Source organism: Dasypus novemcinctus, chromosome Y (genome assembly GCF_030445035.2).
Source record: "Dasypus novemcinctus isolate mDasNov1 chromosome Y, mDasNov1.1.hap2, whole genome shotgun sequence".
NCBI lineage: Eukaryota > Metazoa > Chordata > Mammalia > Cingulata > Dasypodidae > Dasypus > Dasypus novemcinctus.
This window is the reverse complement of record NC_092216.1, coordinates 22,088,965-22,103,702: the sequence shown is the minus strand read 5'-3', so window position 1 is coordinate 22,103,702 and position 14,738 is coordinate 22,088,965. Positions and strand designations below refer to the sequence as shown.

The 14,738-nt window shown below is 32.9% G+C and overlaps 1 pseudogene; it reads left to right on the top strand.

Annotated features, from left to right (window-relative positions):
- Nucleotides 1–14,738, top strand: part of LOC139438284 (lysine-specific demethylase 6A-like) — a 58,998-nt pseudogene that overhangs the window by 13,265 nt on the left and 30,995 nt on the right.

Here is a 14,738-nt window from a genome sequence, read left to right as displayed (position 1 = left end):
GCAATTTTCATTAGAAATCTTTTTTTAATGTTTATAGTTGACATTATTTTGCTATTTTCTTTGTCTCTAACATAACATGCATGTCAAATGTGTGATTTATGTGTTATGTTTTTCCATTCTTTATCCATTGTTGGTGTAATTAATCTGAACCCATCAAATATCCATCTACAATGCTTCCTACAGCAAATCCTTTGAAATTCCCAAATTTATCCCCCAACACTTGACCACAGGAGGAATTAAAGTACTTCCTTGAGCTTACCATGCTTGGAAGCTAGAGGTACTAAAATTATTCACATAGCCTTTGTGTGGGTGTTAAATTTTTTTCATAGTTTGTTGAAATGTAAATTATAGGAAACACGACTATAAATTATAAAATATCTAACACTGTAGCTTTTCAAAGCAGTTTGTTCTCAAATGTAAGATAAAGGAGGAATGCTAGCCGTAAGAATTCTCTCTTTATCTGTCAGACGTTAGTACTCATATTCCCAACTGTTTATTTTGTTGCTTAGCTGTCTTGGAGATATTTAATATTTGGGTGCCTTGTTGTTTTTGTTGAGTGCTTTTTATATTTTCTTTTTTCAGTTTTTTTCTTTTTTATTGTTTTTTTTTTAAATGTTACATGAGCTAGTAGTTCATTCATAATTTTTAACCAATTATGGAATTATGAATGTTTTCATAATGTATATATGTTGTTTGTACTTTCAAAAACAGTTAAGAATATTCCTTTTTCTTCATATTAATGTATATCAAATGAATGATTTTGATGTAAGTATTATGATATGAAATGGAGGAATATCTTAAGTTTTTTTTCAATTAAACCTCTAGAAATGTTTATTAGGACACTAGAAACATTTGTATGTTCATTGTTAGTTAAGGAAATGAAGTGTTGACTGTAGAATAGACAGGTCATTCATTCTAATAAAATTTTAATGCAAATTATTCTTTTAAGTATTTATGAATTCCTGCTTTACTGAAAAAAATGTGTCATAAGAAAAATGCACATACCTTTGAAACTAAAGAAATAGATTGAATGATTTTGGTATCATCTGTGTCTGAATATCCATTATATTAGACTATAAACTATATTTCAGAGCATATAAAAGGAAGCTTTTGGTGCTTTTATAACTACATTCTTTGATGAACATAAGTATACTTTCCTACTTGATTTTATTTGTATATTGAGCCTCTTTGGCTGTTTGCCAATGACACAAACATTTCCCTTTAGGTCTCAGTCTCATCAGGTCTTTTTCTTATTAATAGTAACAAGAGAATTAAAGGAAGAGCAAGGAAGAATACAAATGTATTGTTGTCTTACTAATATATAGTTTCATAATCCATGTTTTCTGTAGCATAGCTACCATTTTAAAAATAGAAATAAGGGATATTTATTTTATATATCCTATATAATTAGAGGTGAAATTTAATTTATTCACAACTGAAATATTGCTTCTTATTTAATTTGATGGTTTCATATATACTACTACATCATCCAGTCTTTTGATTGACCATGTAGTATAGCCAGAATTGTAAGTATTTATTAAGCAAAAATTTGGGCACTTTCCTATAACTTTGATAGTTTCCAATTTTGGCTTTGTAATTCAAGCTAAATTAATAAATTCACTGAAATATTTTAATTTTACTGCTTCATATTCTTAAAACTAGAACAATATTTGTATCAGGGATAATTGCTTTTAATGTTTTTATTTTAGATTTGATGCATCATAGATCTACTAGGAGACAAAGTCACTAAGGAAAGCAATGCTATTCAATATCTGCAAAGGTCTCTGGAGACAGAGATTAATTCTGGCCAATCTTGTTACTTCCTTGGAAGGTGATACTTACTAGATACTGTGTGTGCCTTTGTTTATTTCTGCTTGAGAGTTGATTTTCAGTCTAAAATGTTATGTAGTATAATCTGGCCAGTGACTCAATATTTTAAGTACATTAAAACAAAAGATTTCAGGAGTGGATATTAGGCAAGTGGTTGAGCTTTCCATGTGGAAGATACTGAGTTTAGTTGCTAGTGCCTAAAAAAAGAAAGAAAGAAAGAAAGAAAACAACAAGCAAAAAATAACCGGAAAAAAACCCAACAACCTAGGAGAGCTGATGCGGCTCACTAGCAGAGTGCTGGCTTCCCACATATGAGGTCTCAGGGTCAGGTTCAATCTGATATCTAAATAAATAAATAAATAAATAAATAAGATTTCTGGGAGGTAAAATTGATACCAGCTTTGTTTGTACTTTCTAATAGGATGAATTGCTTTTAGTGAGTCATTTCTTACTTTCCTCATTAAATTTTGTTTTCATCCTACTAGAATTGCTGGTTTCTAAAAAATCTTTGTCCTTTCAGAAATCACTTGTATGATTTTTCTATTAAATAATTACATTCACTCTGATTTCTATCATTTCTTAATATATTTACATAAAAGAAAAGAGAATTGATTTCTTTATAGCCAGAAGACTGTTAGTAACTTGAAGAAACTTGTTTTTTAATTGTGATTACCAGTTTTGCACCTTACTGTGGAAATACGTGCATTAAGCATATATCTCAGCCACAGTTCTACTTGAAATCTTAAATTGAGAAAATGGGTTTGCAGGGAAAGTTCATGTAATAATAGATTTTTGCAATCCAAAATAACTTGGCCTTTCCTTACTTGGAGTATTGAAGTAAGAATCCTAAAGTTTCAGTCTTCTCAGATATCACTATTATTATTTTTTTCTGCTTGTATACCTGCATATATAATGTAGATGAAGCTGATAGATTATGTGTTTTATTACCATCAGATTGTATTTTGGTATGGTGGAAAGATCAGTGCCTGAGAGCTAAGATTTGGATTCAAGTTATGAGTTTACCACAGACTATTTGTGTAATTATTGATTTTCCATATAAACCAGTTGATATCTTAATTTTCATTAACCTATTAAATGAGAAAATTAGATTTAATCTCCCAAGTTCCATTGTACAAGTTATTAAGGTGAATTTTAAATTCCCCGGAAGTTGCCTCAGCTCCCAAACACCTATCCAATTTGAACATATTTCCAACTTTGCTATTTCTTTTGACGTTTTGCCACAAGTGCTATATCTATTTATCCATCCATCCATCCATCCGTCCATTTTCTAAACATTTGAGAATGGATTGTGTACATTATGCTCCTTGAAGATATAATACTCTCATATGGAACAAATATCTTCAATTATGTAACCATCCAAGTGCATTTAATCAAGTTGAAGTAATTTAACATCGATATAAACTTTACAGGGTTTTTTAAATTTTTAATTTATTTTTTTAAAAGAGATATAGATCACACAAAATGTTACATTAAAAAATGTAAGAAATTCCCATATACCTACTCCCCACATCCCCCACTCTTCCAACATCAACAATTTCTTTCATTAGGACTTTACAATCTTTATATGCCACTGATTTCATTTGTCCCAATAATGTTCTTTGGAACCTTTCCTCCTCCTTTCTTAGTTTCCATCTAGGATCAAGTTTTGCACTTAATTGTCATTGTCTCTTTAATTGCTGTTTCCTTTTCTTTTATTGTGAGAACATACATATAATATAAATGTTCCTATCTCAGCCACTCCCAAGCATACCATTCAGTGGGATTAATCACATTTGCAGTATTGCTAAAGCCTCACCCTTTCATTCCTAAAACTTCCCCTTCTTCCCTGATGGACATCCTGAATCCCTGTGTGTTAACTCACCATTACCCCTGACTCTCATCCCTAGCACCCATTCTCTCAATTCTGTCGCTCTAAATGTATATAATAATTTATGTAGTTACTATGGGCTTAAATTTAACATCCTAAATCTTTTAACAAACACTTGTTTAGATACCGCCTTAATTTCAATAATTTATGCAGTGTTTCTGTACCTCTCAATTCCCCCACCTTTATGAAGTTATTATCACAAGGCACATGTTTTTATACATTATGACTTACCTTACAGTCATATATTTACTTTTTAATTCATTTAGGAAAAAAAAGTGAAGTTACAAACCAAAAAATACTATCAACCTGGTATTTACATATACCCATGTTGTTACCCTACAGGAAATCTGAAATCTCCATTTCTTCATGTGGCTTAATTTTATTGTGTAATATCTTTGCCTTTCAACGTACATATTCATCTGCACTTTGTATATGGCTGATCTCCTCTAGTTTTTGCTTATCAAGGTGTCTATCTTAAATCTCTCCCTCTTTTCTTAAAATAAATTTTACTTATTTTTCATTGTGTAAAATATGTAAAACTTATATTAACCATTTTTCATTGGTCAACCCTTAGGTAATAAGTACGTCAACAATTTTATGTAACTTTTACCACTCTGTTTCTAGACTGTTTTCATCATACCAAATTGCTATTCAAGTTTTAGAAAGGTTCAAGATGACTTCATATCTTGCAGGCAATCTATTGATCAATCAGAAGCAAGTGTAGATACCTGGTGTTCAATAGGGTAAGTCTATTTAAGAAGTTTAGTTGATAGACAAGGAATATTCACTGATAATACTATATAATTTGTAATATAAAATCAAGTAGTCATATTTAGTCAGCTATTCTTCATTTCTCTTTCCACTGTACTGTATCAGCAGCAAAACCAGCCTATGGATGCCCTACAGGCACCTATTTGTGCTGTACAATTAGATTATGGGCATTCTGCAGCCTGGATGGATCTCAGCATTCTGTATGCATTCTGCAGCCAACCTCAGGATGCCATTAAATGCCATTTAAATGCAAGTAGAAGCAAATATTGTCATAATAGCTTTGCCCTTGCAGGAAGATTTAAATATTTACAGGTATTATTTTAAAATAGCTTATTTTAAAAGACACATTTTTCTCCATGATACACAGTCAGGAGGAGGGTGGCTGGAATATTTGTTTAGCTGTGCTTTTATTTCAATAACTTGTTTTCTTATTTTGTAATAGTTTGTGGTATTATTTTATTTTTATATTTTAAATAAGATATGGTATTTTTTTAAAATACATTTTTCCACATTTACATTTTTGCTGGGTAAGAATTTACTTAATTTGTCTGTACATTGTTTACTTTTTAAGTTGTGATAATTTTGTTCTTTTTTCTTTTATTTACTTATTTTAATGTTATATTAAAAAAATATGAGGTCCCCGTATAACCTCCACCCCACTTACCCCAGCCCTCCCACATCAACAACCTCTTTCATTATCATGGCACATTCATTGCATTTGGTGAATGCAATGGTTTACATTGTAGTTTACACTCTCACCCGGTCCACCCAGGGGCCATGGCAGGACCTACAATGTCCAGCAACTGCCCCTGCAGTACCACCCAGGACAATTCCAAGTCCTGAAAATGCCCCCACATGATATCTCTTCTTCCCTCTCCCTACCCATAGCGGCTACCATGGTTGCTTTCTCCACATCAATGCTACATTTTCTTCCATTACTAATCACAATAGTTCCAGAATAGAATAACAGTAAGTCTACTCTAATGCATACTCTGTTCTTCCATTCTGTGGACCCTGGGATGTTTATGTCCGCTCCACCTCTATAATCAAGAGGGGGTTAGATTCCACATGGATGATGGGTGCAGTTCTCCTGCTTGCAGTTGTAGGCACTCTTGGCTCCCTGATGTGGTGGTTGACTTTCTTCACTTCCTTTTAGGCGGCTGGAGTAAGTTCATTAAACCAGATGGTAGGAGTTGCAAGTCTGTTGAGGTTCAGGGCCTGGCTATCACATGGACAGTTGAGAGATTCAGGTCCCCTGAGTATACACTAAACCCCAGCACCAACCGCAGTCTGGTAAAAGTTACCAGATAGGCTTGTGAATAAAGATCACATCTGAGTGTTCCATCACACTCAGGAACACATTTTAAAGAAACAAACACAATTTGTTACTTGTGCTTGAAATTGTGTGAAGATGCCTGTGAGAACTCTGTAAAAGAGTTCAGCTTTGTTCTCATATTCACAAAGTATATTCTGCCTGGTCTTTATACTATCATCTTTCTCAAAGTCCCAAAATTAGAATCTGTTTCTTTTTGAACAAAATAAGCAGCTAGATTCTTGACGGAGATTTAGTTCACTTGCTCTTACTCAAATGGGCTTGTATTAATTTGCTTTTTACATAAATTTTCCTAGGGTCAGTTGTGTAACCTTCCACAATATAAACAAAATTACTTCCTAGTATAGAGGAGGTATGGAGCCTACCAATCCCCACAAAGCTTTCCTCCAGGCAGGGTGCCTTGAACACAGTACAGCAGGTGAGAAGTGACATAATAAGTTCTGTAGGTGCCCAGCTTTAAGGGTTTTTTTCATTCTCTAGTGGTCAACCTACTTTACTAAGTCTAGAAAATCTTTTATTTAAGTGAAGAGATAATGAATTCAAAATAAAATTCCCTCCAATATGGGAGGAAATTTGAATACAAGTTTAAAAGCTTTTTTATTCTCATGCATTTGAAATTAAGGTTTCAATAAAAATATTTTAGGGGTTAATTAAAAAACAAAGCAAAATGTGGTTTTCTAAGTAGATAACATTCTTCCATTGGTGATTCCTTTGATTTTGATTTTCAATATTTACAATCACTTATGTCCACATCCCTTTGAAAAGTATGCAGCTTATAAGTGTCACAAGTTTAAAGGAATGAATTAAGAATATCCAGAACCAGGTTTTTGTCTTCCCCTGTGATTCTTAGGATTTTAAACCTCATCATCCAAATACTGAACCTGTATTAGGCCTCAATCATGCGCCAATTTCACAGCACTCCTTGCCAGTACACATGATGACTTCTAGCCAAGTAGATGTCCTGTGCAGTCCTGTCAAGAGGAAAAGAACATTTAGTCCAACAAAGGTATAGGTGCACTTTAGAAAAACTAAAAAATTCCAGTCAATAAAGAAGCTCCAACACTCCTGAGGTTATGTACTAGATAGTAGATAGTGTAGTAGACAACCTGTCCTGTGCTTTAAATTTGTGGACATTAGGGAGTGAAAAGATTTTAAACTAACTTGCTTCTTTTTTAAAAGGTTTTCTATCCCGGAATCTTAGCATTCTATTAAATAAATAAAGTAGGGGATAAGTTTATCAAATAATTATTTATCTTCCTGATTTTATAATCCTAACATACTTTTCACTATAATTTATAACAATGAAATAAAATGAATGTTGGAGTTAATGGACAGCCTCCTTAGATACATTGGTAATGGTTTAGGTATGAACCTTTTTGGGTAGTTTAAGGAATCAATACATGTTTTAAATGTACAATTTTCCAAATTGATTATGTGTATTATCCTATTACTTATTTAAAATAATAAATCCTTTTTACCCAAGTGAATATTAAATATATATACTCAATTCATAGTCATTTGATTTCCCACTAGTCATTACTTTTATTATGAGGATTTAGCCAAATAGTCTTTAATTTTTTAAATAATTTTTCTTTAGAATATTTCTGATACCTGGAGTAGTGGCCATATTGTTTCACATGCTCCAGAACAGCAACAAGTTCATTTGTGGTGTCTGACACCACAGAAATTACAGGTAAGGATATTATTCTGAGTTTTCTATTTCTATGTTAAAGCAGTAGAGGCACTTTAATTCTTTCAGTATTAATTATTAAAATTTGAATGGCAGTAAATTAAGTAAGTGTATACATAATTAAAATGAGCCTCCATTTTCCAGTGTCAGAAATTATGCTTGTTGTGTTTTGTATTTCATAAAGAAGTAATATATTCATGTGTTATTAAGAACTATTAGAAAGTAGAGGATATATAAGGTAGAACCTCTTTAAAGTTCCTTCTCTTAGCCACATATTTCCCTTTGCCAAATACACCTAGTCTTCTTAGTTCCTTATTTTTTTCCAGAGGTATTTTGTGCATGCATAAACATATATGACCTTTTTCCCTCATATATTCCTTTTTGACTTTCTTCTATAAATGAAAGGTAAAATGCCTTATGAGTGTATAGGATAGGACTTTGTTTTTTCCTCAAGAATGTAGCTGTGAGACCTTCCCATGTCTATGTAGAGCATTTCTGCTTTTATTATGTCTATACATTATACAGACTCAGTATGTATATTAATGCATCCATTATTTGGTGAGAATTCTGTTATGGGTCATCCACATCATTTCCATTGTCAGTATTATAAACAATTCTGCCTTAAGCACTTAACACTTAAATCTCTTTCTATGTGAAGATTAGAAATTCAAACTTCACAGTGCACCCTTGTTCAGGTGGTGAATTTTTTCATTTTTTCCTACTTTTCTCAGACTTCAGAAAAGACATGGAAAATTATTGGTCAGACATTACTATCTTTGACCAGAAAAGTTCTGAGTTTTATCAATAAGGGTTTGTTTTATAACATGATATTCATTAGATTTGTTTCATAATATTCTTCTTTTCTTTCTCTAGCATTTGAAACAGCTGCGTGTGAATAGAGATAATTTAAATCCAGCACAGAAACTGATGCTGGGACAGTTAAAAAGTTAGTTTGTCTTAATGCAGCAACACCAAGTGTGTATAGCATTTATATTCTAAAATTTATCCCTGTATGTTAATGATTCATTTTACCTTCTGACAGCGTTCTGTAGAATTCTTTAATCAGAACATTTTAAAATAATAGTGGACAGAGCTTTTTAGAGAAAATTGTCATAAATTAATTTAGTACAAAAAACCTGGGGCACTACTATGTTTTATGTAATATTTGATATGCATTGTAAGCAGTTAGAATTTTTATTTACTTCATAATTAAATATCCCAAATTTAGGAGGAAACATTTTAAGGTTTGTTGGATTAAAGGCTTTGGCAAGTATGTACAATTGAATGGAATTTAGAAATCCCTCATTAGATAGTGAGAAAAGGATTTATAAATTTCTGATTCATTATTTTTAATTTTCAGTTATTTTCTTTTTTTTATTATGTTGTTAATAAATGGTCTTTCCTTTGATTATAAAATTAAACAGATTTCTGCTCTACTCTACAAGTGTGATAGCTAAAAATGAACATAATTTCTTGTTTTCACAGTGTATATATTTTTTAACATAGAGTAATTAAATGTAGAATAAAATTGGAAAGAAATTGGTTATATATTTTTGAAGTCACACAAGCAGGTTTTATTTCTTGTTTTTGAACATGAGACAAACAGGAGTTGCTTACTTACAATCTACTGGAATTCCTAACGGGCCAGTAACTGACTCATCACTGCCTCCAAACTCTATCTCAGGCCAGCAGCCACATGCTGCTGTGACCAGAGAGCCTAGCATCTCTCACCCTGGAGTTCGCCCTGCTTGTCCTGGGCAGCCTTTGTCCAATGGACCTTTTCCTGCAGGCTGTGTTCCTTGCAGCACATCCAAAATGCTAGGGAGTTCAGAAATTATTTTGATAGGCAGTAATTGTATAAAAGGAAATGGAAGTGATGGAAATGTGCCTTACCTACAGCGAAACACACTCAATCTACCCATAACTGCACAAACTTGACCAGCAGTACAGAGGAGCCATGGAGAAAACAGCTATCTAATTCCATTCAGGTAACACCAACACTAGCTGTTTTGTTAGTTTCTCATAGAATATTTCTTCCTGTGATATGTGTACATTTTGGAGGAATAAGAAAAAAATTAGGAACTGATTTTATCTATAAAACTATTTTAAACAATTCATAATTATATGAGAGTTTTAAGTGTTACTATGTGTTTACTCACTATAAAATTAATATACTTATATAATATGTCGGATAATCTGAAATACTTATATATTCACAATTCCCTATTTACCAGATGCTGAGTGTTATGGGTTCATGCTAATAGGTGAAAAACTAATAAAGTTTCAGTTACCGTTAATTACAAGGAATAGTGTAAGTATGAGAATGCTGAGTAATTAGGGGGGCCATGATATTAGTCTCAGAAAATTGAGGGAATTTGGAAGGAGAAAGGAAAGATAAAATGAGGCTAGTGAAGTTAAGAGTATGAAATGTGAGCATTTAGTTTAGAGTCTAGAATTTCATGAATGTCCTTTTTATCAGATATATGATATATTTGCTCCATTGTTACTTTGTTTTTAAACCTTTTACTTCTGTATATTACACTATGATGTGTCATTTTTATGCAGTTGTTCTTCTGTATTTTTTGGGTTTATTTCCATAGTGAGTGCCCAGAGTGGAATTGAAGACTCAGATGGTTAAAATTCTAGCATATTACATGTAGAGACTTTATTATTCAACCATAGAGGAAATATGTAGCTTCTTGCTGGAACACATTCTAAACAGTGTTGTTGTAGGTCATTTAGTAAAAAGTAGATTAAGTATTTTTTTAAATTCAAGTAATTGTGAAAAATCATGTGTAACATATAGGATTTCCAAATAGCACCGTATTATTAATTATCACAACTTGTATTTGTGTGGTACATTTGTTACAATTGATGAAAACACTTTTTCATAATATATTAGTTCATGATTTAGCTTACGGTTCAGTGTGTTATGCTGCTACATAGATTTTGTTTTCCCTAAAACTAAGATTAATTTTATTAATTTTTATGGAGGAATAAGATGGTGTAATCACAGAATTGTGTATTCATCACTACCGTAAATGTTTTGCATTTTCATTACTCCCAAAAGAAAACCCCCTAATGCTTAGCAGTTACTTTTCAATCCTTTTATCCATCCCCTGCCATACATATCTGATAACTTTACGTTTTTTCTTGAAATACAGTCAAAACTTGTCAGAGACGAGAGGTACAGAGTTCTGGACACTGAACATTCAAGAGTTATCATAACAAAGAGCAAGATCAGGAAAGGCTTCACTGAGGTGCTGACATTTGATTAAATACTTCAAAGAGTTGCTGACAAACCAATGAAGATCATTGGGATAACTAAGGAGCAGTGGGTCCTCAGCTGATTTGAGGAGAAACAAGAAAGCCACTTAACTAAATAGTATAAACCAGGAGTAATCTGAGAAAACTGAAGGTTTGGGTAGTAATGTGATATGTAGGATTTGACAGATGGGGATACTCACCACTATACTAATGAGGACACGACTGTAGAATTTGTTTAGCCATGTGAGTCACTATACAGACATTGGATTTTACTCTTAAAAAAGGAAAACTGTAGGAGTGCTTTGAATTGATGAATGGCATGATCCTTTTTTTTTTTTTTTTGCTTAGTTTATTAAGGATAATTTCCAAACTATTAAATTTACCCACTTTCAATGAATAAAGTTATATTTTGACATTGGATACAGTTGAATATCCATCAACAAACTAGTTTTAGAATATTTCCCTAACCCCTAAATGTTCCCTTGTTCTCTTCAGTCAGTTCTTACCAATATCCCTAGCTGAGGCAACACTAATCTGCCATCCATCTCTACAGTTTTACTTTTCAAGGAATTTCATACAAATGGTATGATAAAACATTTAGTCTTTTATACCTATATTCTTCTACTTAACATGTTTTTGATGTTAAATTTCATTGTTATATATAATAATAAATGCTTTTTATAGCTGAGTAATATTCTCATGTATATATAGCAACTTTTTATTTAACCATTTACTAGATTAGAATTTTTTTTTTTTTTTGGTGTTATATGTCATGTTACTGTATACATCCTGAAGTCTTTTGATGGGTTTTATTTCTCTGTCTAGGGGTAGAAACCTGTGCATGGAATTGCTGTTTTGGGTGGTACATATATGTTAAACTTTCAAAGATTCTCCCGAACTCCAATCCAAAGTGGCTGAACAATTTTACTTCCTATAAGCAGTATAAAGTGATTCCTGTCAAAGCAGATTCTTTTCTCCTGGTATATCTTTAAATTCAGTTCCTGGATTTAAAAGACACCAGTCACTCAGAGAGGAAGTGTTCATTTAATTGCACAAACAATGGAACACAGTAGCTTCGTGGCCAAAACTGTCTCCAGATTTGCAGAAATTCTCTATTTAAAACACCAGGATGCCAATGAGTAATTGGGGTGGAGTTTGAACCGGTTCTTTCATTAATAAACATTAAGGGCTGCAAAGGATGGGGGTAGGTGTGGGGGTGGTGGTCTGTGAATCACAAAGGTAAAACCATTATCAGAGATCAAGACATCCAGGAGAGGGGAATACTAAAAATCAGTTACATGATTTTTCATATGGCTATCAACCAGAGGAAGGTGGAGTGGTCACCCTATCAATAGAAATGTTCATATACAAAGGTAAGACTTCTCTAGAGTAACCATTACAATGGTAGGTTTATAGCTGGAAATGGTCACATATAAAGGATAAAGTCACTGTAGACATTTTCAGTAACTTCCTATTGCTATGAACAATGGTGTGTAAATATTCTTTTTTTTTTTAAGATTTATTTTTCTTATTTCTCCCCCCTCCCCGACCTCTTTCCCCCCATTGTCTGCTCTCTGTGTCCATTTGCTGTGTGTTCTTCTATGTCCGCTTGTATTCTCATTAGGTGGTTCTGGGAACCAATCCTGGGACCTTCCAGAGTAGGAGAGAGGCTGTTACTCTCTTATACCACCTCAGCTCCCTGTTCTGCAATGTCTTCTCATTTTCTCTCCTCTGTTTCTCTTGTTGCATCATCTTGCTGCACCAGTTCTCCATGTTGGCTGGCATTCCCCTGTGGGCTGGAACCCTGTGTGGACCATCTCACTGTGTGGGCCAGCTTGCCCTCACCAGGAGATCCTGGGCATCAAAACCTGGACCTCCTATATGGTAGATAGGAACCAATTGGTTGAACCACATCATTTCCCCACATATCCACTTAATCCCTCTTTTGAGGTCTTTGGGTTATATATGTAGAAATGAAATTGCATAACATACTGCTATCTTATTTAATTTCATAAGGAAATACCACATTGGTTTCCACAAGGTCTGCACTATTTTACATTCCCACCACTGATGTACACGGGTTCCTATTTCTTCATATCCTTGCTTTTCATATTCTTTTTTTTTTCCAATAAAAAATAGCCATCCTAGTAGGTGTGAAGTGGTATCTCATTGAGGTTTTGATTTTCATTTTCTTAGAGGCTTATGATTTTGACCATCTTTTTATATGAGTATTGGTCATTTGAAAATCTTTGCAAAAATGTGTATTCAAATCCTTTTCATGTTGTTTAATTAGGCTGTTGTCTGCTTGTTACATTCTAGGGATTCTTAATAAATTTTGGATATGAAGTGCTTATTAGATATATTACTTGCAGTATTTTCTACCTTTCTGTAGTCTTGTCTTTTGCCTAATAAAAGGCCCTGAAGGTTTTACCTTATGTTGTCTTCTCAGAGTTTTGTGTTTTTAGCATTTATTTAGGTCTTTGATATATTTAGAATTAATTTTCCTGTATGGAAACATTACAAAATTGTATTCTCTAGGTGACATCGAGAAATTCCTGGAAACACAGAAACTACCACAGGAGGAAATGGAATAAATAGTTCAATAAACTTTAACTAGTGAAGAGATTGAATCAGCAATTGAAAACCTCCCAACAAAGAAAAGACTAAAACCATATGACTTCACAGTAGAATTTTCCTAAACATCCAAGAATACTTAATTCCAAACCTGCTGAAACTCTTCCAAAAAATTAAAGAGGGTCAACATAAGAAAGTAAATTAATACATTCCATCATCATCCTAAAACCAAATCCAGTAAAGATATCCCATGAGAAGAAAATTACAGACCATTATTTCTAATGAATACATAAATGCAGAAATCCTCAACAAAATACAAGCAAACAGTACTTTAAAAGAGTTATAAAAAAGGAAAAAAAAAATAATTAGACACCATGATTTTGTAGGAATTATCCCAGGTGTGTAAAGGTGGTTCAACATAATAACATATTTAATGCACCACATTAACAGAATGAAAGGGGAAAACATGATCTTTACAATTCATGATAAAAGATATTTGACAAAATATAGCTCCTTTCTTGATTACAAACTTAGAAAACAAAGAATAGAAAGACACTTCCTCACCTTGAAATAGGGCATTTATGTAAAAACCTACAGCTAACAACAAAATAAGTGGTAAAAGACTGAAAGCTTTCCCTCTAAAATCTGGAATAAAGCAAGGAAGCCCCGTGACCCCTGTAATTCAATATTGTTCGAGACATTGAAAATTAAACTGAAGGTGCCACATTTGAAAGAAATAAATGCTTTTCCTATTTGCAGATGACATGATTCTGCAGCAGAACCTTCTAAAAAATCCACAAGAAATTTCCCAGAACTAGTATGAATTCAATGAAAGGGTGAAGTACGAAATCAATATGCAAAAATTAGTAGTGTTTTTAGCACAAAACAATAAGCAATCTGACAAAGAAACCAAGAAACAAATCTAACTAGAGTTATACAGGATTTACACTCAGAAAACTTCAAAGCACTTCTAGGAGAAATCAGGATGTACCTAAATAAATGTAAGAACATTCCATGTTCATGTATTGGAAGACTAAATATTGTTAAGATGTCATTTCTCCCTGAAGCAATGTACAGGTCAATACAAAACCCATTAGAATGGCTAAGATTAATATTTTAAAAACTGAAAATTAAAATTGTTGGAGAGTGCTTCTTTGACTTTTTTTTCCTCCCTCAGTATTCATTCCCGTTAAAGAGGCTCTGACAATAGGATTAAGATGTATTCTGAATGAAATGTATCTCACTTTAAATGAAATTGTCTCATCATAAATGTCCTCCTTTACATGGACCCAGGAATGGATTAAATTTAAGAACATGTTTTTCTAGGTACGTCCAGCTTCAAACTACCACATTCTGTGATCCAATTTCTAGGTAGAGACCTAAAA